Source organism: Danio aesculapii, chromosome 7, assembly GCF_903798145.1.
Source record: "Danio aesculapii chromosome 7, fDanAes4.1, whole genome shotgun sequence".
In the NCBI taxonomy this organism is placed as follows: Eukaryota; Metazoa; Chordata; class Actinopteri; order Cypriniformes; family Danionidae; genus Danio; species Danio aesculapii.
This window is the reverse complement of record NC_079441.1, coordinates 43,956,102-43,982,958: the sequence shown is the minus strand read 5'-3', so window position 1 is coordinate 43,982,958 and position 26,857 is coordinate 43,956,102. Positions and strand designations below refer to the sequence as shown.

General features: G+C 38.4%; 1 pseudogene; it reads right to left on the bottom strand.

The window, feature by feature from the left end:
• Positions 1 to 4,023: 4,023 nt before the first annotated feature.
• LOC130231446 (uncharacterized) lies at positions 4,024 to 11,268 on the bottom strand (annotated as a pseudogene).
• Between the last annotated feature and the right edge of the window lie 15,589 nt (positions 11,269 to 26,857).

Sequence of the window (26,857 nt, the reverse complement as noted above, 5' to 3'; positions counted from 1 at the left end):
TCAAGTGCATGCCTATGGTCCAGCGCAGCTTTCACTGGGTCGCATATCCCTCGCCATGTCCGACGCTGACATGCAACTCTCAAAAAATATAACTAGACGTCACAATGACGAATGGTGAAAGCTCTGTGATTTGTCGGCTTGGTTGCTGTGATGTGTGTGGGTGGGGCTGAGAGCTGCAAACCTGATGGAGAGAGTGTTTAAAAGTGTTGAGTCCCAAGAAGGAGCTCCAGATGAAAACTTTTGTTTTGTTTACCTTATGATTAAGGTTGTTGCACGTCTGCTGGTTCTTGCCTCTGAATGAGTGAGTTTCAGCCACTTGTACATTAAGGTAACGTTCAGAAAAAGCTAAACACCTGTGAACAAACTTGCTACAGAGGAACATAAAAACCTATTGCCATCTAGCGTTTTGGAAAAGTTTTTGCAGAGCAATACGAACAACACGCAGAACTATATATGCACGACTATGCCTTAGGCATGCACTCTGGGTCACGCCAATTGCTTATCGCTGAAGTATAAAATAGTCTTAACACAGTACATGCTTTTCAGCAAGATTAGAAGCAGTTGTTTGAACTTGAGAGTAAAATTATAACATTTTTGTCTTTTCAATGTCTGTTCTATTTAATCTCCATCACTGAATGAGAACAAGGCTGGGTTAGGTGACGGCTAGAGGTTGACAGTTGAAGAAAATAAATTGAAAGCTGTTTCTGATACACACACAAAGAAGCAGGGTGAGTGTGCAGAAGCAGATCTAAGAGAAGCGATGCAGTTAATCAGATACTAAACCGCCCTGCCCCCCTTGTTGTTTTCACCATTTGAACCGCACTAATCCTCTATGTTTCTGCTGACAGCAGACTCATCATTTATGACGACAGCAGCCCTATTCCAGTAAATTCATTCCAGTGACGTGTGACCCCTGACTGCTGCCACAGAGGCACTCAAGGAGCCAATGGCAACATGAGCGCCATCCTCTAAAAGGATTATATTTAGAAGTAGGAGCTGTTGCACGTACTGTACACTCTTCTGGGCACTGCACGGAGTGATACATAAACAACCAGGAGCCTCTCACCGTTCTGCTCTCTAGAACTGGCCCACTTCCCCCCATCCCCAAGCTCTCTCTCTCTCTCATACTTTCTCATACCTATTTTTTTTCTAGCATCAAACCTGTGCTAGTTTGGAGCTAGTACTATTGTCCATTTGGAGTTGGTTTGACTGGCCTTATACCACTTTCCCAGCAATCATAATGTAGAAGTCCATCTATTAGCCCAATGTCAAAACTAACAGCATGATCGAAGGTTAAATGCATGTAAGCCTTTTCTGTTGTTTCTGAAAAGAATTGTGTTATTTGTTAGAATTTATTTATATTCGTTTTTTAGCTCCGAATTTAATCTGACTCCAATTTTAAGTGATCGTAAAATTTACACTGTATTTCTAATTCTAAGAATGGATCACATTCATCATTTATAACTTAATTTCAAGTTTTGATCTGTATCTGTTCCCATACTCTTCAGGTATTCGTTCATTAGGGACCAAACGCCGAGTTTCACGCCCCGGGTTTTTGCGTGTCTTCTCACGGACAGTTTGTCGACACTGAACTTAGTCAAAGGATGTAGGGTTAGCTAATACTTTAATAGTCTGGTTGCCAACTGCTCACTTATCCTAAAAAGTAGTAGATTTAGCCACTTCCAGACAACTTAATTAGATGATTAAAGATCTCCATGCTGTTGTGCCACACTGCTCCATACAGTCAAATGTGCTTTAGAATCAAATCTAATATTGTTGAATCATAAAGGTAGTGCAACACTCCACCTTATCTATTGGATAAACGATTTCAGGAGAATTCAGAGTGAATTAAAACTTAACATTTTATTTGTCAGGTAAAATTGTATTATGCCAATTACATAATAAAACAATCAGAAAGCCAATTCAGAGATGATACTGTAAAAATACAACATACATTACTCAAAGATAAATCAAAGAGTTAGAGATGCATATCTGACCCGAGAACTACGTTGCCGCATAAGTCTCAGAGATGCTGCAACGGGGTGCCATGGCTACAAGATCCCAATGATATTTGTCCACATTTCCTTTAAATACTCAACTCAGAACAAACAGCCATAAATTCAAGACAATAAAAGCCTCACCGAGACCCTTGCCTGATGAATTTGAGGAGTTAATCATCTTTAAGGAGGGGCAGCATCTGGCAAAGATTTTACCAATCTCAAAAACCAAAACAACATATACAAATGAAATATTACAGTGAAATTAAGACCACTTTACCAATCACACAGAGACATTTAAAATGATACCAAACATGAATATAGTGCTATGGGATACACTATATTAAAACCTTGGACAATTTGTGTGAAAATGTGCTCTGAACTTAGGTCAAGAAGGGGGACTTGAGGTGAAAGGAGAAGGGTAAGAAGAAAGAACTTTTTCGCATTCCCCCCAGGTGAGATGTAGCTCTGTGTTTCCAGCCTACTGTAAACTGTCTCAGGTTGATTTGAATAGAACAGTTGAACAGCCAGTTTCCTGATCTTCTTCTCAGATCAGAAAGTTTATTGTTTTATGGCATCTAATGAAATTCCACAACAGTTCTCAGGATCTGATATTCTGGAGCCTTACAGTAATAATATTAATATTCATTCATTTTCTTTTCGGCTTAGTCCCTTTATTAATCTGGGGTCGCCACAGCGAAATAAACCGCCAACTTATCTAGCATATGTTTTATGCAGCAGATGCCCTTCCAGCAGCAACCCTTTACTGGGAAACATCCATTCACACACGCATACACTAGGGACAATTTAGCTTATTCAATTCACCTATACCACATGTCTTTGGACTTGTGGGGGAAACAGGAGCACCCGGAGGAAACCCACGCCAACACGGGAAGAACCTGCAAACTCCACACAAAAATACCAGAGGACCCAGCTGAGGCTCAAACCAGCAACCTTCTTGCTGTGTGGCAAACGTGCTACCCACTGCGCCACCGAGTAGGCATAATAATAAAAATAATAATTGTAATAATAATTATTTATTTTATATAGCGCCTTTAAAATGTGTTTTTGTGTGTTTTACACAAAAAAAAGATACAGATGTGTAACAATAACAATAAAACATACAAAATGAAACATTCAAAGTAGATAAATATCTAGAATTGTAAAAAACGCTAAGAATACACACCTCATGAATTCAAGAGTTCACACTTAGCTGATGACTGTGGGGTGTAACCAGGGGTGTAATATTTGACTTCAGGGGTGTCAGCACTCTGGGGGCGACTCCGTGGGAGTTGGAGCTGTAAGTTTGGCCTTCTGTAGGATTCTGGGAAAGGGAGGGGTTGGTGGAGGCTCCTGTGGGAGGTGGACTGGGCGGGACCGAGTCAAGCTCAGGGAGACTCTGGGGGAGTCAGAGCTTGGGGAGTGAGGGCTTATGCGAAAGAAGAAAAGAGTAGCGGAATACTCAACGCTAGAAAAATGTGGAGTAGCGGAGCAACTCAACTCTGGGTAGGGAGTTGGAGATAGGGGGAACTGGAGAAGGGGGGGATTGAGGAAGTAATTGACGCTTGAAGGAAGGGAAGGAGATGCTGAGAAACTCGATGCTAGGAAGTAGGAAAGGAAATGCGGAGAAACTCAATGCAGGAAGGAGCAAATGGTAAGATTTTCACTAATGGCTTGGGGCGGGGTGGGGGCTTGGCGTGACTCTGTGGGAGACAAAGCTCTTGGGCCGCCGTGGAAGATGCTGTGAATGAGTATGAGTGGGAGTGATGGGGAGCAGAGTATAGCTTGGGCTTAGTAAAAAACAGAGAGGGAGCAGTTAGAGGTGAATTTAATAAAAGAAAAAGGGGGGAGGAGTACCGGAGGAACTCGACGCTGGAAGGAAGAAAAGTTGACGCTAGCAACTTGACGCTAGAAAAAAAGCAAAGCAGCGAAGAAACTCGATGCTGGAAAAAAGTTTTTAAAGAACAAGAATAGTGGGGGAAATCCAGGTCTGGAAGAAAATGGGGGTTAGTGGAGAAACTCTATGCTAGAAGGAGGGGGAGGCAGAGGAAATGGCAGGGTCGTGCTCGTGCCCTTGTACTCTGGATGTCGTCTGGTGAGAGACAGCTGGGCTTCCTTGAGGTGATAACTGCTGAGTCGGATGTATGTTTTGAATGCATCCGAGGACCAGCGGCCGAGGACCTGGATTTGGTTGTGGGAGAGCCCGTTGTGGGCGGCTGTAGTGGCGGCTCCAATTCTGAAGAAATGCTAGAGAAAGATTCAGGTGGAAAGCCAGATAAGTGTAGTATTTCTTTTAGGTGTTTTTTGAAACCAAAAACAAGTTACTGGATGGTTAGCATGGTCAGTAAAAAAAACGGGCAGGAAGGGTTGGGGTCTTGGGATTTCCTCAGCTGTAAGAATGCTAGGAGTGTTTGAAAGGGGTCTGTGGGAGAGGGGAGATCAAAAATGTAAAGGAATGGCTGTTGCGAATTTGGTCTGTTTTTTTCTGCTTGTTAAGGAAAGAAATTGTTTCTTTATCCTGCAAAGTCAAATCAGAGATGGTGGGGTGCATGGAGGGATTGAATTTGGATGTGATTGTGAATTCTGAGCATCTAAGGAAGCTGTAAAATCCCAGGGTGAACATGGTGTAGAGGGTGTGAGCTGTATGGACAGACTGATAGCCTTTGCTTATTGTGTGTAAACATTTGGAGAGGATGTTGAATGTGATGGGGGTCTGGAAACTGGGGGGAGTGGGGTGGTATTTCAGGATGCCTTTGATGAGTATTGTGGTTTGGGAGTTAGATACGGCATCTAAAGGGGATCCGTGAATTAGCTTATGGAAAAAAATGGATCCCGCTTAAGTAGTTTCTAATGGTGCTGGCTTGTATGTTCTTGGAAATATGAAGGTGTGATATAAATGAGGTGATTGTGAGGAGGGAAAAATCTGGAAAAATTATGCTTGTACACTATGTGGAAGTGTTTGAAGGCTTTCCATTCTGTGAGGTAAGATTCAAGGGTTCTGAGGGCTATTGCTTGTAATATGAGAGATATGGAAATTTGGCTGAGGTTATGTAACGGGTGGTTTATGGCAATATCATTTCTGAATAAGGAGGTACTGGTGTTGGATGAGGGTCCACTTCTGGAGCCAATAGATGAAATTTCTAGAAATGCATGTGGGTGGAAGTCGGCTGAAGAGGATCAGCTTGATTTCTCTGTGGTGGTATTGCTCTCCTGTGGTGTAAGAATGCTAAGAGGGTTTGGAATGGGTGTGTGAAGGAGGGGATATCAAAACTGTATATAGAATGTGCTTTGCAAAATTGATCTGTTTTGCTTTGCTTAATAAAGAAAGATTTCTTCATCCTGCAAAGTCAGATCAGATATGGTGAGTTGGATTGTGGGGTTGAAATTTGATGTTAGTTCAGAACGTCTCAAAAACTAAAAAGGCTAGTATGAATATGGCATCGAGAGTGAATGTATCCTTTGTGTAGAGTGTGGATGTATTTGGAATGGATGTGGATGTTGGATGAAGGTCAGCCTCTGGAGCCGGCTGTCATGATCTGTGAAATGAGAAACGAGAGAGAATCAGAAATGAAATCTTTAACAAGGTACATGTACGACAGACAGAATAAGTAGTTTTAGCTGATATCCATGCAAGGCATCTTAATAAGGGCATGGGCAACTGTGAATGGAAGCGCATTTTGTTAATGCAAGGTACAATAGCTTCGTTGTCGCAATGTGCGAGGATAGTAGAGGTGGGTATTCGTCCCCCAACAGGATGGCATATAGATGGAGAGCTGAGGATATGGGGTGTGGCTTGGAAGTACCTCTTGAAGACTGAGTAGGTGAAGTGATAGTAAAGTGCAGTTTAAACCCCCTAGTGATATAGAATTTTGTTTAAAGTGCAAATGTATCTAACACCATCATTGAATGAAGCATTACTCCATTTGTGAGAAATGTCCTCCTCCCATTCATTGTAATTAAGTGGGAAGTTGTGTTCTTTGCCATTTTCACATCCAACCAACCTGCCATTATAGACTTATATAAGACACTTTGTGTATGGACATATGAGTCGCTGGCATATTACAATTGGACTTCTGTGATCGATATGTTGAATGTTTCTTGCTGGTAGGCACATAATCTTTTTCAGAAGTTAAATGGCTATCAGATGTGGCAGTTGTTTTTTATTATTTATTTATTTATTATTATTATTATTAAATATATATATATATATATATATATATATATATATATATATATATATATATATATATATATATATATATATATACTGCCAACATCAAACTCTGAACTTTAAAAAAGTCACTACTTAGTAGAAACTGTGTGAATGGAATGTTTGTTATGGGCTTACTTTAATCCATGATTAAATAACATTAGGTTTGGAATCTTAACGTGATTAAATTCACAAGCATATCTGGCCCGATTCATTCACAAAGTCTTTTACAGCTGAGTTCATTTATAATTTGTCGAGAGAGGACCATCTCGAGTTTGGGAGGTCTTTGGATTGACTAGTGTTTATCTGTGAAAGATGCTAGTGAACTCCAGCGACTAGTTTGGATGATAACAATGCATTCCGTGGATGTTTATCAACGTATGAATATGTTGTGCACTAATGTTTTACAAATTAGATTGCCTGGATCCTTGCAGTCGAATTACTTTAGAATGTTACGGATCTGTGGACGGGCGAAGGTTTGAAAGGTGAGTTCTTGGTTAAAATCTTTCTAGTCATGCGAGTCATGTCTTTCAAAAGATTTATAAAATGTTTAGTCTTTGTTGGAGAGTAGTTATTTTTGCGAGTCTTCCACTTAAAACTCGCTATTTACGTTACCGAGGGTGGACCGCTAGGAAAGCAGTGAGAGTTCGGCTTTATTGCAATGGCTTGGACCGCCGGCATCTTGAGTTTAGTCGGAGTTTGTGGACTGTGCTGTGTGAGGCAGTTTGGAGTAGAAGGTGGAAGAGCTGGATGGGCCAGCGTTTTGCAGGAACTCAGCTCGATTGCTGGTGAGGCTGCGGCTGAATTCTCAAGGAGAGCGGGGCACTGGTTGGAGTTGTTGTTGTTTGTTTGTTTGTTCTTTCGTAATGATAGGTTAGATGCTGCGATGCTGGAGCATTTGCTGGAATCATTCTTCAAGACGAAGATGACTGGAGTAGAAAGCTCAGGTAATTTATAGTGTGTCAGTACTCATCTGATTGATGCAAATATGCGGAGCTAATGCGGTACCACCTGTGTTCAATCATAAGCACGTGATCCTATCGAAATTAGTTATTGGTTTATTCCACACTAGGTGAGTGTAAAGTAATGCATTTTCAATAATGATTTAAACAATCAAAAATATTTAGCATGTCTAATGTTACAGGTGTTTGAGTTCCAGAGCCAGAGGACCGAAGGTCACATGCAGGCAGGGCCAGCGTGTCCATACACGAAATGGGGTTTTCTGATTTTGGTTCCTGTCAGAATTCTATTGGCTGAGGTTTAACATAATGTAGTTTATTAATGGTAGTTTTGGAAAGACCTGCTAGCAAGGTGTCTCTTAGGGTTTCTTGTCTGCCACAGAAAAAAAAAGGTTTTAAAAAGTTAAATTAAAGGTAAAGCTGACAGAAACAAACAGTTGAATGAAGCTGCTGGGGCATACAGTAACCTACATGTTATTCAGGGCCAAAATGGCACCACACAGTTAAGAACAGCGGCATAGCCTATATTGCTATTGTTGATGAGAAATGTAATTTATCCCAATTATTACATGGCTAATTACTACAAAATGTAAACATCAGACACAAAACATGGTTCAAAGATGCAATAGTTTATTAATTAATAATCAAAAACAAAGCTGACAGAAATTAAAAAGGCTGAATGGAGGTCATGGAGCAAACACTAACCTCAGTATTATACAGTCACAAGATGGCACCAACTGCAGAGGGCTGTTATATGAGACTAAAGGGCTTTATTCTGCTAAAACAACTGCATGTATGTATTTTATCCTGCTTTTTACATGTCAAGATGCAAGGTGTTTCGAAGCACTGGATGAGCCTGTGTTATTCAGCAGTTGTTATCTCTGAATTACACCTAGAAATGCTGTGGCCGATCAATCAGAGTCAAGTATTCAAGATAACAACCACTGAAATTAATAACACAGGCCCATTAAGGAACATCAAGCCATCTTGACCAACTGTGAATACGTTCACATCCATCCATATGCTTGTATGTGATGAAAACCACCTGGACGGATTTTAATCATTATATATAAAATTTACTGTGTAAACACGTGCATGGATGCAGTTTGCAAAGCAATGAACATCAATAGCAACACATTGGCTCAGAACAATGTTTTGTGTGTAATTTTTTTTTATTTCGCTGTCAGTTGCCATGTAAAAAGCAGAATAAAGTACATCTAGGCAGTCGCTTTAGCAGAATAAAGCCTTTTAGTCTCATACAACAGCCTTCTGCAGATGGTGCCATCTTGTGGCTGAATAATATGGAGGTTAGTGTATGCTCCATGAGCTTAATTCAGCCCATTTAATTTCTGTCAGCTTTGTTTTTGATTAAATAATTAATAAACTAATACAGCTATGAACCATGTTTTGTGTCTAACGTTTACATTTCATGATAAACCTTGTTCATGCAGCTCACAACAATTGTATAGATGTGGATTGCAGGTGAGAATACGATGTTCATGCAGCAAGCCATTTTCCTAAATCAGAGCTGGTGCTTTGGGTGTTGAAAAATAAAGAACTGCCATTTTTGGAAAAGAGCTTCTTGTGTCTATAATCCATTACCTGGCTAGTCTGATGATGACTGAAATGAAAAAGGAAGTCATCTCCATATGCCTCTGTAAACAGAAGCTCCTCAAATCGGTCTGTTCTCCAGATGGACGCGGTGGGGAGGACAGGGACAGACTGCTGGTGACAGTATGTTTCAGGGTTGAGGCTGCAATGGGACTCATCCAATTTCAGCAACAGGTATACACTAATTAGTGACGTCTCCCTGTGCAATTACTGCAGATGTTCCTTTTGTTTGTCGTATGAACAAATACAAGATAATAAACAAAAAACAATAAGTTCCATTTACCTGTGTATATGTTTTAGAGATGGGAACCTTAAAGAACTGGGTACGTGCTAGCTCAAAATGGTGCACGACATTTTGCTATTGTTTCAAGCTTTAACAACATGCCCAATCAGCATCAATGTGTATAAAACACCCATTATTAAAGAGACAGCTCACACAAGGTCATTATTTAAACATTTATTTACATTAAAGCCAAAATAATTTAAATAAAAGGAGCACAAGTATATATTTTAAACTGTAGTCTGTCTAAATATGGCCTTATGGTCTATATCCTTTCCTTGGAAGAGTGTGATAGAGATAGAATTTCATAAACTTTTCTGTACTCATCTGATTATATATAGAAAATTGAGCATCATTGTACAACAACAATGAGCAGCAAAAATTAAAAGTCTGATAAAAAAATAGTAAGGTCATATGCATCACGTCTCGTGAAAAACTGTATTGTATATAAACACATGATACACTCCAAACAAATGCACACATGATACACTCCATACATATACACATGATACTTATGATACATACATGATACACTCTATACATATGCACACATGATACGCTCTATACATATACATACATGATAGAATCTATACATAGACACACATGATACACTCCATACATATGCACACATGATACGCTTTATACTCTGTACAATTACACATGATACACTCTATATATATCCATACACAATACTCTCTATAAATATACACACATGATACACTCTATAGACACATGATAAACTCTATACACATATGATACACCCCTGTCAAGGATAGAATTCAGGTCTCTGGCGTGAGAGGTGAGTCACATAACGACTGAGCTACTGGGAGTTGATGAACACACTCCATACATATGCACACATGATGCACCCTATACATATACATATGAAACACTCTATATATATGCACACATGATACACTCTATACAAATACACACACATATTCACACATGATACACTACATGTATATGCACTCATGATACATTACATATATATGCACACATGATACAGTCTACACACACACATAGATAAATGCATGCACTCTACATATATATATATGTAGACATGATACACTCTACATATATATATGCACACATGATACACTCTATACATATACATACATGATACATTCTATACATATGCACACATGCTACATTTTACATATATATGCACACATGATACACTCTATACACACGTTACACTCCTGTTAAGGTCTGGGATAGAACCCGGGTCTCTGGCGTGAGAGCTAAGTCATGTACACGCTATATATATCCACACGATACATTCTATACATATACACACATGACACACTATACATATACACACATGATGCACTTCATACATATACTCAAATATTATACTCTATACATATACCCACATGATACAGTCTATACATATACACATGATGCACTCCATACATATACACACACGATACACTCTATGCATATACACACACATGATACACTCAATACATATACACACATGATACACTCTAAACATATCCACACTCTACACATATACACACACGATACACTCTATACATATACACACATGATGCAGTCCATACATATCCACACATGATACACTATACATATACACACATGATACACTCTATACATTTCCAGTCTATACATATGCATGCATGATACACTCCATACATATGCACACTTGATACACTCTGTACATATGTACACATGATAAACTTTACATATATATGCACATATATATAGACTTTTGAGACACTCTATACATGATACAATCTATACTCTGTACATTTACACATGATACAATGTATGCATATACACACTCTATACATATACACACATGATGCACTCCATATGGTATGGCAGAAGACGGAAGAACGCCCGCCGGACCCTGGAAATGAATTGGGGTCCTCTGTCTGACACAATATCCTCTGGAAGCCCGTAGTTTCTGAAGACGTGTTGGAATAGGGCTTCTGCTGTCTCTAGAGCTGTTGGAAGACCTTTCAAAGGGATTAGCTTACACGACTTTAAAAATTGATCTACTACTACAAGAATGGTGGTATACCCTTGTGATGAAGGCAGATCAGTGGCAAAGTCGATTCCCAGACGAGTCCAGGGTCGAGGAGAAATGGGTAACGCCTGCAGTTTACCTTCCGGCAGGTGGCATGGAGTTGTAGTGATGGCATAGACCGGGCAACCCTTAACGTACTGGTCGACATCGTGGGTCATTTTGGACCACCAATACTTCTGCTTGAGAAGTGAGAGGGTTCGCCTGCTGCCAGGGTGTCCTGAGTCGAGGGAGGTGTGCGTACTATCGAGGAGTGGTATGCAATATCTGGTGGGCACATAAATAAGACCAGAAGGTAAGGTCAGTAGGAGCTGGCTCCTCAATTGTGGCTGAACGAATATCTTCATCTAATTGCCACAAAATGGGAGCAATGAAGACCAAAGGATATGTTCAGGCGAATCATGATGAGGATTAGTAGAGTACATCCGAGAGAGAGCATCAGCTTTTACGTTCTTATGGCCAGGTTGATAGGTGATGCTGAAGATGAATCGGGAAAGAATAAGGACCAGCGAGCTTGGCGGGCATTGAGGCGCTTGGCATCTCGAAGGTATTTGCCTGCATAGCATTGGCTTCTATGTACAGGGAACATTGGAGGAGAAAACGATTGCAGGTGCTTGGTTGACCGGAGTAATTCATGGTTCAACAAGTGGAATACGGGTGGTGACCACTGAGTTGGAGGTAGCACTTGAGGGCATGGAGGGCAATGTCTGACGCTGATTGAGTGAGAAGGAACGAGCCGGGGATGTGACACCCTTAGCCCTGTCCTACACCTTTAAGCTAATGATAATTGGGACACCCCTAACCCTTCACATGAACGCATAAAACGAGGGGTAGGGGTGTCCCAATTCTTTTTAGCTTAAAGACGTAGGGCAGGGCTATTCAACTGGCCGCCCGCGGGCCACATGCGGCCCTGAATCAACCGCTGTGTGTTAACCAAAACATTGTTTAAGTTATTTGGAAAATGAGTAAACTATTGTTTATCAATTAAAGTATATATTTTCAACCTTTTCACTTATTAATTCAGTTTATTTCCTCAATAATGAATTTATTTATTAATTTGATGCTGCTATGCATACATTTATATTATCTATTTGTAAATGTTCCAGTATGAGTAAAAACTCTTTTTCTTTTTTAACAGCAATTTCACAAAGACATAAGTTTGTTAGTGAATAGAAATCCAGGAGGGCTGGACATCGAGTTCAATTTATGTCACACTACAAACTGCTGGTGCTGTTTTTATGCTAATGGTTAGTTGCCAAATATTTGATGATATCATGCAGAATTAAAATGTATTTATGTATTTATTTTATTTTTAAATTGTTTTACTTTAAGGCAGCACGGTGTGCAGTGGGTAGCACAATCGCCTCACAGCAAGAAGGTAGCTGGTCAAGCTCTGACTGGGTCAGTTGGCTTTTCTGTGTAGAGTTTGCATGTTCTCCCCGTGTTGGCATGGGTTTCCTCCCAGTCCAAAGGCATGTGGTGATCTGAATAAGCTAAATTAGCCGTAGTGTATGTGAGTTTGTGTTGGGTTATTAAGTTGTGGCTGGAAGGGCATCTGCTGCTTAAAACACATGCTGGATAAGTTGGCGGTTCATTCTGCTGTGGCAACCCCTGATTAATAAAGGGACTAAGCCAAAAAGAAAATGAATGAACGAATGTTTTTAAATCCAAGGTGTGTAGCTGTTTTGGCTCATTTAAGATGAAATGGACAGTTCATCCAACAATGAAAATGTGCTGTTAATTTACTCATCCTCAGGCCACAAGCTGTAGGTTACCTCGTACTCCAGTCGGACAGTAAAAATATATTTACCCATAGTTCTTGGGCATTTAGATGATACAAATTGATGGTCAATATCTCTTGGAGAGTCAAAGGCAAATTAATCACCTACTCCTCGAATGGTCTGAGAGTGAGTAAATTTAACTAATTAACTAGGTAAAATGTTTTTAAAGTTGATTTGAAATAAATAAAAAATGTCACTTGTCTCCATACTTTTACTAGACATTTCTAGTGTTAGTCTAGTTGTAATGGTACTCTACACTGCATGTCTAGACATCTCTTTAGAAAATGTGATCACAGATAATAAACAGGTGCATCTCATTCATTCATTCATTCATTTTCTTTTCGGCTTAGCCCCTTTATTAATTTGGGGTCGCCACAGCGCAATGAACCGCCAACTTATCCAGCATTTGTTTTATGCAGCGGATGCCCTTCCAGCTGCAACCCATCACTAGGAAACACATACACACTTATTCACACGCACACACACATACACTATGGACAATTTAGCCTACCCAATTCACCTGTACCGCATGTCTTTGGACTGTGGGGGAAACCGGAGCACATGGAGGAAACCCACGCAAACGCAGGGAGAACATGCAAACTCCACACAAACTCCACACAAACTCCACGCCAACTGACTCAGCCGAGGCTCGAACCAGCAACTTTCTTGCTGTGAGGTGACAGCACTACCTACTGCACCACTGCGTCGCCAGGTGCATCTCAATAAATTAGAATGTCATCGAAAAAGATGATTACTTTCAGTAATTCAATTTTTAAAAGTGTACAGAGTATGTAGATTAATTGCACACATACTGATATTTTTTCGAGTGTTTATTTCTTTTCATTTTGATCATTGTGGCTTACAGCTAATGAAAACTCGAATCAGTATGTCAGAAAATTTGAATATTACTTAAGACCAATAAAAAAGGATGTGTAACACAAATGTTAGACTACTGAAAGGTATAAACATGTACAGCAACCAGTTTTTATGGTTTACTTCAGTAATGTGACATGACATGTAGGAAGTCGGTTGATGGCATTGCTGAGTTGTTATGAATCCCAGGTTGCTCTGATAGGAGCCTTCAGTTCTTCTGTGTTGTTGGGTCTGGTTTCTCACATCTTACTGTTCACTATAGATTATATGAGTCTTAGGTCAGGTGAGTTTGCTGGCCAATCAAATATAGGCATAGCATGGTACTTAAACCAGGTATTAGTACTTTTTGCAGTGCGGACAGGTGTCCAAGTCTTGCTGGAAAAATCAACTTTATGGAGATGCTAATCTGATTTTCCAGCAGGACTTGGCACAAGTCCACAGTGCAAAAAGTATGTGTTTAAAGGCCCATGGTATCCCTATATGTGACTGGCCAGCAAGCTCACCTGACCAAAAACTCTTATGAAAGAAACTGTTGTGCACTGTGAAGAGGAAGATATGAGATATGAGTAATTCATGGAAAATAGCCCTGAACAAGTATTGAGAGCTGTACATATTCATAGTCCAAGATTTCTATGTTAAATCCTTTTTTCTTTATTGGTCTTAAGTAATATTGCAATTTTCTGAGATTTCATTAGCTGTACGCCACCATCGTCAAAATAAAAAGAAATAAACAGAATCTATAACAAATCTATATATGAGTTTTACTTCTTTAATTGAATTGCTGAAATTACAACTACAATCATTACAACTTTTTTGATGACATTGTAATTCAGGTGCATTGACAGATGCACCTGTAAATTGATGTGAAATTATTATAAACTTTATATTATCCAACTTGATATTATAATTTGACCGTTTTCTTGTTAAGGTAACGTTGCACTTATGTTGTTGTATAATCTGTTGTAGTACTAGTGTACAAATATTTTTCAACTTGTCACATCATTAGGCAAGCCTTCATCTTTTCATCAAATATCACTGTTGCTTGTGTTGTTGGAAACTCCTAGCTCTCCACTGAAACAGGAGCAGGAACATGTTACAATGTTGTTGGTAGTTGAATGCAACTTATTAGAGCCGACTAAATAACAAATAAATCCATTGTTTTACCCAGAATGCAGAGCGCTTGTAGCAGAAGAAAATAAATGAATTCACCCAGCAGAAAGACAGATATGGTAATATACATTAAACACAAACTTACTGAAAGATTGGAAAGTGCATAAGTGAGTTTTTCATGTTAATGCTGTTTTAGCCTAATTTGCAGAGACAACTACAAGTTAGCCATTCATGTGTTTATTATTGTTTTGTATTTTATTTAGCAGACAATGATGCTTTTCATGGCAAGAATGACAGAAAATAAATAAATTGTGTTTATTTTAAAATGTGTCATGTCTGTTTCTATATAGATTTAATTTATAATGTTTCTATACATTTAGAACAAATCATATAATCCTAACTTTGTTATATCTATGAATGTCTTCAAGGATTTAGAAATGATACTACAGTAATTGATCCTGCACTTTTTTCACTGATTAGTATATTTTGTTTGTTTATTAGATAGGTGTAGTGCAACATTTAGGTGTACATTCTTTCAGCTCTTAGTGTAAATAGCATCTCTTGAAAATATGTTCACTCAGTGTTGTTATAGTTGTGAATATTATGCACTTTTTATTTTATGCACTTTGAGATGTTCCTGGGTCAAATGTGTGCAAGTTGTTTATTTTGTTTCAAAAGGAAATAATGTTATTTGTAATAGCCTACTACTGTGCACTATTGTGATTGATGCACTTTCTGATCAGATAGGTCAGATATGTAGCCTCGGTGAGTTTTTTTTTTTTCTTTTGTAAGTGGAAAAATAGGGGCTACCTCGAATTCTTTTAATTAAGCTTTTTTTGTATGCACCTTTTGCTCTGCAAACTTACCAAAGTTAAAAGATAAACAACGAATAAACCTTATGTTTTTCAGTAAATTTGTTTGTGTTGGTTTTAAAATGTCAAATGACTGGCCCAGCTAACCTTCTTGGTTTGACAATCTGGCCCAACTGATTTTGTCATTGAATAGCCCTGGCGTAGGGCTAAGGGGTACGGCTTGATAGCCATTAAAACAGATTTACCCAGACTACACCATCTACAATGGCAACATGGCCATATTCACAAGTCAGGAGATGCACCAAATTTTTGCCATTACTAAGAATTTTTACAACAAACAATCATATGTTTTAAAACATTCATAATGCTGTTTGTGGGTTACGGTAATGAATTTAAAAAATAAATAAATTAATATATATATATATATATATATATATATATATATATATATATATATATATATATATATATATATATATATATATATATATCAATCACAAAAATTCTATAATCCAAAATAATAACTCCTGTATATACTCCTGTCCCACAACATACTTTCACATCTGTCACTTGATGATACACGAATACCCTGTCTAATGGCTGGGAATGACCTTTCAACAGTGTGTGGTATACCATTAATGTTGTTTTTTGTGTTTACATAGATGACCTTGGCCACGATGTGAATACACAGCACAGTCACGAGCTTATTAACACGTTATATCATTACGATAACATGATATCAATGCCTTCTGTGCTATCCTGATGATAAATACCAAAAAAAGGCAACTGGAATAACTACAGTAGTCATCATTATCAATCTCATATGACACCTGATGACATATGATGACGTGCGCGAGTACTGTAGTGCTGTCCCATTTGAAGCCTTTTCCACTTCACTCTGTTTTTAAGAGTCAAGGGGTAGGGCTAAAAAAGAATTGGATTGGGCCTTAATATACAAGAGAGTGATTTACAAGTGATTTAGTGGCCAATATACAGTACTCACAGTGAAAGTAGAAAAGCATCTGATTATAGCATTGATGAATACAAAGCACAACAAAATATCCTCTTCATTGATAATAACTGATCGTTAGAGCAGCAAATCAGCTAATTAGAATGATTTCTGAAGGATTGTGACATTGAATACTGGAGTAAATTACATTTTAAAATATATCCTCATAAAGAAAAAAAAAAATATATATATATATATATATATATATATATATATATATATATATATATATATATATATATATATATATATATATATATATATATATATATATATTTAATTTTTTTTTAAACCATATACAACAATAATTATTCATTCCAGCATATGTTTTTCGCAGAGAATGTCCTTACAGCCACAACCCAGTACTGGGAAACACCCATACACTCTCACATTCACACACAAATACACTACCAATTTAGTTTTTTCAATTCATCTATAGTGCATGTCTTTGGGCTGTGGGGGAAACTGGGGCACCCAGAGGAACCAGCGACCTTCTTGCTGTGAGGTGACAGTGCTAACCACTGAGACACCATGCCGCATATCACAATAGCTGTGTTCATTCGTTTTCTCCTGCTTTTCCGTGGCCGGGTTGCGGGGGCAGCAGTCTTAGGAGAGAACCCCAGACTTCTCTTTCCCAGACACTTCCTCCAGCTCCTCCGGGGGGATCCCAAGGCGTACCCAGGCCAGCCGAGAGACATAGCCCCTCCAGCATGTACGGGGTCTTCACCGAGGTCTCCTCCTGATGGGACATGCCTGTAACAACTCCCTAGGTAGGCGTCCAGGAGGCATCCGAAACAGATCCCTGAGCCACCTCAGCTGACTTCTCTCGATATGGAGGAGCAGCGGCTCTACACCAAGCTACTCCTGGGTGACAGAGCTCCTCACCTTATCCATATGGGTGCACCCTTTCACCCTGTGAAGGAAACTCATTTTGGCCGCTTGTATTCAAGATCTTTTCCTTTCAGTCATGACCCAAAGCTCATGACTTTAGGTGACAGTAGGAACATAGATTGACCGGTACACCGGTATGAGCTCAGCTCCTTCTTTACCACCGGTACATCGACCACTTTACTGCTGCCGCTGCACCAATCCGCCTGTCAATCTCATGTTCCATCCTTTCCTCACTCGTAAACAAAACCCCAAGATGCTTGAACTCCTCCACCTGGAATAAGGACTTTCCTCCAAACTGGAGATGGCAAACCACCTTTTTCCGGTGGAGCACCATGGCCTCGAACTTGAAGGTGCTGATTCTCATCCCAGCCACGTCACACTCAGTAGCAAACATCCCCAGTGCATTCTGAAGGTCCATGTTCAAGGAAGCCAACTGAACAACATCGTCTGCGAATAACAGAGATGAAATCCTGTGGTCCCCGAACCGGACCCCCTCCAGCCCAAGGCTGCATCTTGAAATTCTGTCCATAAAAATTCTAAACAGAATTGGTGACAAAGGGCAGCCTTGCCGGAGTCCAACATGCACTGGAAACAAGTCTGACTTATTGCCGGCAATGCGAACCAGACTTCTACTCTGTTCATACAGTGACGAGACAGCTCTTAACAGAGTGCCTCTGACCCCATACTCCCAGAGCAAAAACAATAGTTTTGTTTATATGGTATTTTAAATTAAATAAGTAATATTAAATGTGCATTAAATAATTCTAGCTCATTAAAAATAACAGCTTATTTATTTAATAATTCATTAAGTTTAACTTGTTTCAAGTACCCTTCTCTTACAAACAGGAGAGAACCAATTATTGATGGTATGCAAAGAGAGAGTGATTTTGATGCAACAAGAGAAGGAATGTCAAGGAAAGTGACGATGGGGAAAAGAGAGAGAGATATTGAATGACGCTGATGTAAGGCTTTGAAGGGAGACCCGCTGTTTTAGATTCACCATGCTGAGAACAAATGGTAGTAATCTGAGCCTCTCCAGTGCAAATAAATACCATGATGTGTCCTTTCTCTAAAGACAGAAAGCGAGGGAGGAAAAAGGAGAGAGCATGAGAGACAGCACGCAACGACTAAACAAATGGCAAATGATGGTTTCCTTAATCATTTAAAAGATGCTCTGTCAACAGGACACCTTGTGCTTGGCACATACATCCCACCGAAGCACATCTCGGGCATCCCTTCATTAATAAGCAGCTTTCACATTCCACGTCTAAGAGAGTCATCATGTCATCTCTCAGCGTGCAGCCCTGTTTTAAGTGTCCATAAAGCACTTAAAGACGCTCAGATGAAGCTGTATACAGCAACAAGCTGCATTCAAACTCTGCAGCTTGCATGGATTTATAATGGCATAGGTGAAAATGAATCTGGAGTATTTTGACATTAGGACAGAGAGAGAGGGAGGGTGCGGTGTTCATAATGTGTCCTAGATTCCACCTTGATATGCACACGCTTTTTCAAAGCACCGAACACCCATCTCCTCACTGAGCGGGAAGGCACATCTATTTATTTATTAATTAATGACCCTCCTTCCCACCTCTCTTCATCTTAATGTCAAAGTGATTTTTCCTCCCTGGCGCCTGTTATTTTGGATGATTATGGAGCTTGCAGCAGGGTGCTAAGGCCCCTCTTATTCTCAGCTTAAGTATGCTAATTTAAAGGCAGTAAAGAAGCAGCCGTCTGGGTCTCCATCTCCTTTGCTGAGGCAGAGATGCATACATACTGTTCCTAAGCTCAGCATCTGTTCATCAAGTCACTTATTAATGATTCAGTGTGACTAGCCTTTTAAATATAATAAGGGAAACGATATGCTAACGGTTGTTCATTTGCTAAGATTTAATGAATAGCCTTAAACACCCAAAGAACCTCTTAGCTACTTACTTACTCACAGGACCATTTATATCGACGTTGATTTTTAACCATAACATAACATTTTTATGTGGGTCATTAGTCCAACGGTCCAAAAGTAAATACATCCCACAATGATGACATCTAAAAAACAAATATTTTTAGTAAATCTGACTACAGACTTTTATGACCTCTGACAGAAAAAGTCAAACAGGTTAGTTATAAGTGAAGCTGCCTCTTCTGTTTGTGGAGTTGTTTAACAATCCTGATAATGCTTTGAAAATCTTCACCCTGACAGGAGTTTTCAAAAATTTGGGTTTCAGTGACTTGATATTGCACTTTTGTGTAGAAAAAAAGCTGTACTATGTACTTACATTTGCCCACCGGCAAACATAGTGGCAGCTTGAACTTTTTACAGAGTATACTAAAAACTATAGACCTCTTGAAAGATTTGTTTTGTTTGAATGAATGTAGTGACCTTCATAATTATGTTGATATACATTTGTAAACAACAAAAAAAAAAAAAAATTGTAATATGAAAATTGCCTTTATTTGGGAGGGTTTGCCTCCATTTTGCATCCTGGTATTAGTGGTAGAAAGTTGAAAGCCTCACGCAACAGGAAGAAAAATCAATTCTTTTTTTTTCGTTTTTGAAATCTCTTATTTGGATGTTTGCTTGCATGTCATTGAGAAATTAAACATGGATAACATTCATTCATTCATTTTCTTTTTGGCTTAGTCTCTTTATTAATCTGGGGTTGCCACAGCGGAATGAACCACCAACTTATCCAGCATTTTGTTTTATGCAGCGGATGCCCTTCCAGCTGCAACCCATCACTGGGAAACACATACACACTTATTCACACACACAAATTAGCCAACCCAATTCACCTGTACCGCATGTCTTTGGACTGTGGGGGAAACCGGAGCACCCGGAGGAAACCCACACAAAAGCAGGGGGAACATGCAAACTCCACACAGAAACTCCAACTGACCCAGCCGAGGCTCGAACCAGCGATCTTCTTGCTGTGAGGCGACAACACTACCTACTGCGCCACTGCATTGCCCATAGATAACGTGGAAAATTACTTATAAAAGGAAAATGGCAACTATGAACGTTGGCGAATATAGTTCCCGGTGGGGTTAAATGGGTTGACATGAAAATCTTAATAAAGGTAGGGTCTCCCAAGTTCGTTATGCCAAAATAACCTGGCAAGACCACTGTCCACGAGAACGCAAGCACATTCTCTGCATTCTTGGAATTGAGAAACAGCATGCATTTTCTCATCAAATTTTGACCAATCAAATACTTTCTAACATCTGACATGTCCCTTGCTCCTTAAGACGCCTTTCATTGGATGCGCTTGAGCACAACCATTCTCACTGGCACAGCTGTGATAAATAAAACGCTATTGGCTTTTTTTTTTACTAGAGGAACTACTCTATGTCCCACCATCTCTACGTTTTTTTGTTTAAATTATGTCAGACTGCGACCTTTTTCAGCTAAGATTAATTCACAGGACCTTTAAAGTTCGATGATTTTAAAAACATTGTCATTAATGACACCAGTGGCTATTTAGTGAACTGCCGCCAGCAACATACTGCTCATACTTGCACCCATGCACAGTTAATACTTTTTAAATATTTACTTTACTTTTTTAAATGTTTGATTGTGTTTGAGCACTGAAACACAGAAATGGTTGAACTTCTTCAGTAAAAAAAATGTGTGTGCATGCAATTTCTTATAGAATCTGTCAATACAGTTTATATTCATTTCTTTTGATTAATATCTGTTTTTGTAGCTGAAGTTTGGGACGATGTGAATTATAACAATGTTAAATGTTAATTATTTGTTGAGTAAGAATTTAGAAATTGTAGATAAACACGCCGAGCATTATGGCTGTTGGGGGATCCACTGACATCAATCAATCAATCAATCAATCAATCAATCAATCAATCAATCAATCAATCAATCAACAAGTAAATAATGCCATCTGTGGTCATGATGCTATGGGTTTAAATATGGTCCAACACTCACTTGGATGTGTTATTTATATGATTTACATATAGCCAATTTCAAGTTCAACTGGATTTACAATGTTTCTGACCAAATGTTGGAAATACCGTTGAAGTCATAATTATTAGCCCCCCTGAACAAAACACTTCTATACAGCTTAAAATGACATTTAAAGGCTTAACTAGGTTAATTAAGTTAACTAGGCATGTTAGGGTAATTAGGCAAGTTATTGTATAATGATGGTGTGTTCTGCAGACTATCGAAAAAAATAGTGTAAAGGGGCTAATAACTTTGACCTTAAAGTGAGTTTTAAAAATTTTAAAACTGCTTTTAGTCTAGCCGAAATATAATAAATAAGACTTTCTCCAGAGGAAATATTATCAGACATACTGTGAAAATTTCCTTGCTCTGTTAAACAGCATTTGGGAAATATTTAAAAAAGAAAAAAAAATCAAAGGGGGCTAATAATTCTGACTTCAACTGTATGTGTTTTGCCCATCTTTATACTGATGTAACACATTATGTTTTTAACTTCCAGGTTATAACTTTTCATGTAACTTCTTGAGTAATGAAAACAACATTTTTTAATAACTTTACCCCCCTTTCATTGAGGACAAACAGAAAATGTGTGGAATTTAACAGCCCTTGTGAAAGTAACGCAAGCTATCACAAATAGCACTTACTCAGCCTTTCGTTAAATAATTGTAAAATCCATTTACAGTTTTAAAGAATGAACAATAGAGCACCGACTCAAGAGAAATAAAATAAAATGTGTTATTGTCTGTAACACAGAAGAAAGAAGGTCAGTCAGGTTTGGAAGGACATAAGGTTAAGTGTTGACAGAATTTTCCCTTTAACTAAGATGCCTTTTCTCTGCTGTTATTGTCTCTCACTTTCAGCTCTCTGTGCTGGCGATCGGGTTGCATTGCAGTGACCTCTGTTTCCAGAAAGTGTTTATTGCAGATTCAGAAATTCCTGATGGGTGAAACATGAGTGTGAACGAGTCCTAATTGCAGGTACAGCTGACATCACTGCAGTTAAACAAAATGTAGACTACTGCACTATACTGATCTAAATCTAAAACTAATATACATCAGTGAATCTAGCATTCCTAGAAACACAAATACCTTTCCTGTTGGCCTATTCTGATACATAACAGTTGTCTGGAGAAAGGTTATTTTATTCATTCGTTCTCCTTCAGCTTAGTCCCTTTATTCATCAGAGGTCGCCACAGTGGAAAGAACCACCAACATATCGAGCACATGTTTTACGCAGCAGATGCCTTTCCAGCTGCAACCCAGTACTGGGAAACACCCATACACTCTCACATTCACCCTCATACACTACGACTAATTTAGTTTATTCACTTCACCTATAGGGCATGTCTATGGACTGTGAGGCTAACCGGTGCACCCAGAGGAAATCCACGTGAAGTCCACATGCAAACTCCACACAGAAACGCCAACTGGCCCAGCCAGCAACCAGCGACCTTCTTGCATTGAGGTGTCAGTGCTAACCACTGAGACACCATGCTGCCCCAAAGTTTATTTTAGTTAATAAAAATTAAAGACTAAAACTATTGCTTAAAACATGTTTGTTAACTGAATTATTATTATTAACAAATAAATGAAAACTACAACCAAACGAAACTGATAACAGACACTAAAATAAAATAATAATTATCAAAAATAAATAATCGTTTTCAGAATTTATAATCACTTATTCCGTGGCAGAAAATTTCAAGTGTATCTGTCTACGGACTGCAAGATGGGGCATACGATAAAGGGACATAACTTGCAATTATCGAGATCCCATTGAGCCATGCAAGATGTTACAATGAGATGTTGTTGGAAAAATGGCGGAAATACTTACCAGAGAACATTTTCATCAAATGTTTACATGAGTTTTAAGCTGCGGTCACACTAGAGTTTGTGCGTGCAAAGTTTTGTCGTACGGCGCTGCAAAAAGGAGCGAAATGAAACAAGATGATTAGACATTTTAAAAAGCGAGCGATTGGTCAGTGCTTTATATTTCTGTCCAGAGAGGTCATGTTTTGATCCTTGATTAGTCTCACGCAGTCACAATGATGCGATTTCGCAGGTCAGAGTTCACCAAGCTTGAATTTCCAACGCAGTGAACTACAAATTTTGGCGCACGAGCTTGCATTTCCAGTCTGACGCATTCGCGTGTGTATGAATTGAAGTCTATGGGGAGAAAAGTCCAGTGTGACCACAGCTTTACACTCGCTCACTTTGTTTTGTCATGACAGTTAACCTACTTGGTGTTGCCCCCTGTGGTTGCAAAAACCAGTACAATAGCGAGCTCATCAAGTATGAAAGCCTCCGCTACTCGAGGCTGTAAGTTAAAAACTGCGATGGTTGGGTTTAGGGTTGTGGAAGGAGTAGACAATAACTATGGTTGGGTTTAGGTTTGGGGAAGGAGTAGACGTTAATAACTGTGATGGTTGGGTTTTGCTGTGGAGTAGGTGTAGAATTTAACTGATGTACAGCTCCATCTTGCCGACAACATAGTTTTGACATGTCTCCATAACTTTAAGTTACGCCTCTAACGTACAACAAGTTACGCCAATAAGGCCCCTTCATGTTACACCCCTTTCTTGCAGTCTGCAGGCAGACCCTACTCGAAAATTTGACAAAATACTGTACCTGTAGATGGGACTTTCATAGCCAAACACATGTCAAGTGCATGATTATATACAAAAACATATTTTCTAACATAAAACATGCATACTATAATTAATTAAAATACTGCTTGAAATATTTCATTTCATATGTCATTTCTTTCTGTGATGTCACCGCTTTTATTTTGTTCCTCAGACTGAGTCACAAGAAATATGTTTTATAATAGTGTTTAATATGCTTAATAAAATATTGTTACTGTGACTTACAATGCATCAATTCCTCTGGCAAACAGTTCTCAGTTTCTTTGACCCACACGGTTGAATGTCAGTGTACAGTATATTTCAACAACAACCTTTCAAAATACAATTTACTTATAGGACAGCACAGTTCAAAGTCTGATACTTCTTTATGCAAACATTACTGCAGTAGATTTGGCACACAAGCAGATGAGGGAGAAGAAAAAAAAGACTTAATCAGCTTGTGTATGCTTTTATACTATGTTCTGGTCTCCTGGATAAAATAGAGATTAAAGAAAGGGAGCTAATCATTTTTGATGTGTCACACGTTGCAGCCAGATGGTTTCATGTACTGTCTTGAGGACGGCTCTCCACTCCTTTTGTTATGCTAAATTGAACAATGTTGAGTACGACAGAGCTTCTTTTCTACTGTGACATGAGCAAATTTATTTTGTTGGCATCATTCTCCAGACCAAGGGTAGTTTTTTAAAATCAGTTTTTATTTTGGTGCTTTGTTTTTATTTGCTGCACATTTAAGTTTTGTTTTAGTTAGTTTGATTAATGGGTTTGTTAGTTTTAGTTTATTATTTATTTATTTTGTGAACACGTTTCTATTTAGCCTTAATATGTTTAGTTTCAGTTTTAGCAATACCAGCAGACTTAACAGAACAATTACGGAGTAAACCAAAGCAAATTTTAGTGTTTACATTGCTTACATTGACTCTTGATGATGAATGGTGAAGAACAGGTTCTTTTTATTTACTTTAAAGTGAAATAACTGAACATAAATATTGAAGAATGGGAAAAAATGCTTATTTTAGAAGGTAATTTTAGACATCATTTAGATCAACAAGAAGTCAAGTTATTATTTGTTGTTCCTAAACTTGGATAGGCGACAAGACTTTTCTCAGGTAGTATAGCTAAACATACCTAGATAAGCTGTGTTTTTACCTAATATTCCATCTGCTAGATGCAGTATCGGTGTCTGTAAATGAATTCTTTTAAATGCCTTAAAATAATTATTGTTTTAAAAATGGTGGAACAAAATTTCACGTAATGAGGTAAATGTTATAAGGTGTAACAAATAGTTCACATTTTCAGATTATAGCAAGTAGGGCCAAGGACTGGGTGTTCAAAAAAATGTTAGACATTAAGTATTAAGCATTAAGTAAAGATATTAAGTATTACTTATTTGTTTAAGTGTAGCGAAACATTTATCAAAGCAGAAGAGTTGGAAAGTGTGTAATTTTACAAATTAAATTAGACAGAATGTAACTGTCAAAGTGTGGTTTCTCAAAGCTTTCATTTGCGTCTGTAAGTTAAGTTAAGGAAAGTTAAGTAGAAAAAGGGAAAGAGGACAAAAACTGCATATCATAGTGGTTTCAGTGGAGGAAAAAATAGCATGGACATGGCAAAAAAAAAAGACAATAAAATTAATAAATAAAAGTCGGAGTGCCATCAGCTGAGATGCTTTAAATTGCATTGCAAGCTACGTCTAGCATGCCACATGCATTAATATCACATTGCTTGCTCATGAATTAGACAGGATTGCTGTCACCCTGGCATAACTAGCTTTCTTACTCTTGAGACTGTCCAGCAGCAGACACCGCTTCCCACAGATCATAAATATCTCATCGAGCTTTCTGCTAAATGCCATGCAACAGCGCAGGAGAAGTGCGATTTTAGATGCCATCGGCCAGCTGACAGGAGAACCTGAAGAGACCTCCATCCAAAAGTCTTTTCAGAGTCACGACTCACATGAATATTAGACAAGAAAATAGGCTCCCAATTGTTTACTTGCTTTTTTGTTTCTCTTGTCCAACTCTGAGTACTACCTTTCAGTCAAGTCAACTTTAGTTTCACAGAATCTCTTCACAAATGTTTTTATTTTTCATTTTTCTCACTAATTCATATGACAGGGCCCTGGCTTATCTTTAGCAGCTTTCTGAATATGACAGTTTATCATCGGGATTATGGATTTACCTCAAAATTAATGCCTGCAGATAATGTGTGCCATTATATAGTTTTGTCATTTACTTGTATTTTGAATTCACAGTATTTATAATGGCCATTATCTATTATTAAAGCAGGCATTAGATGTTCCCCGCTGTCACTTTATCTAGAAAGTCTTCTGTTCCATAGTAAGGAATGATGGGTGCAGATGGTTCAGACTTAAACGAATGTAAAAGGCACACATCATTTCTGAGAGACTGCAATTATCTCCATCGTGTCATTTACTGAGTGATTGTGGGGTTTGTTGTTCAGCACTGCATACTTGCATGTTTGTTGTAATGAATGCATACTTTTTTATTTGAATGTAATTTTATGTATGAATAGTTTTATGCAACTAAATAAATGTTTTCATGATTCTTTAGTATTCATTCATCTCACATGAATCATTGATATGGTTTGTTTTCATTTCTGTTTATTTTTATAATAATAAAATCTGTAACTAAAAGCTCTTTCTCTGCATTTTC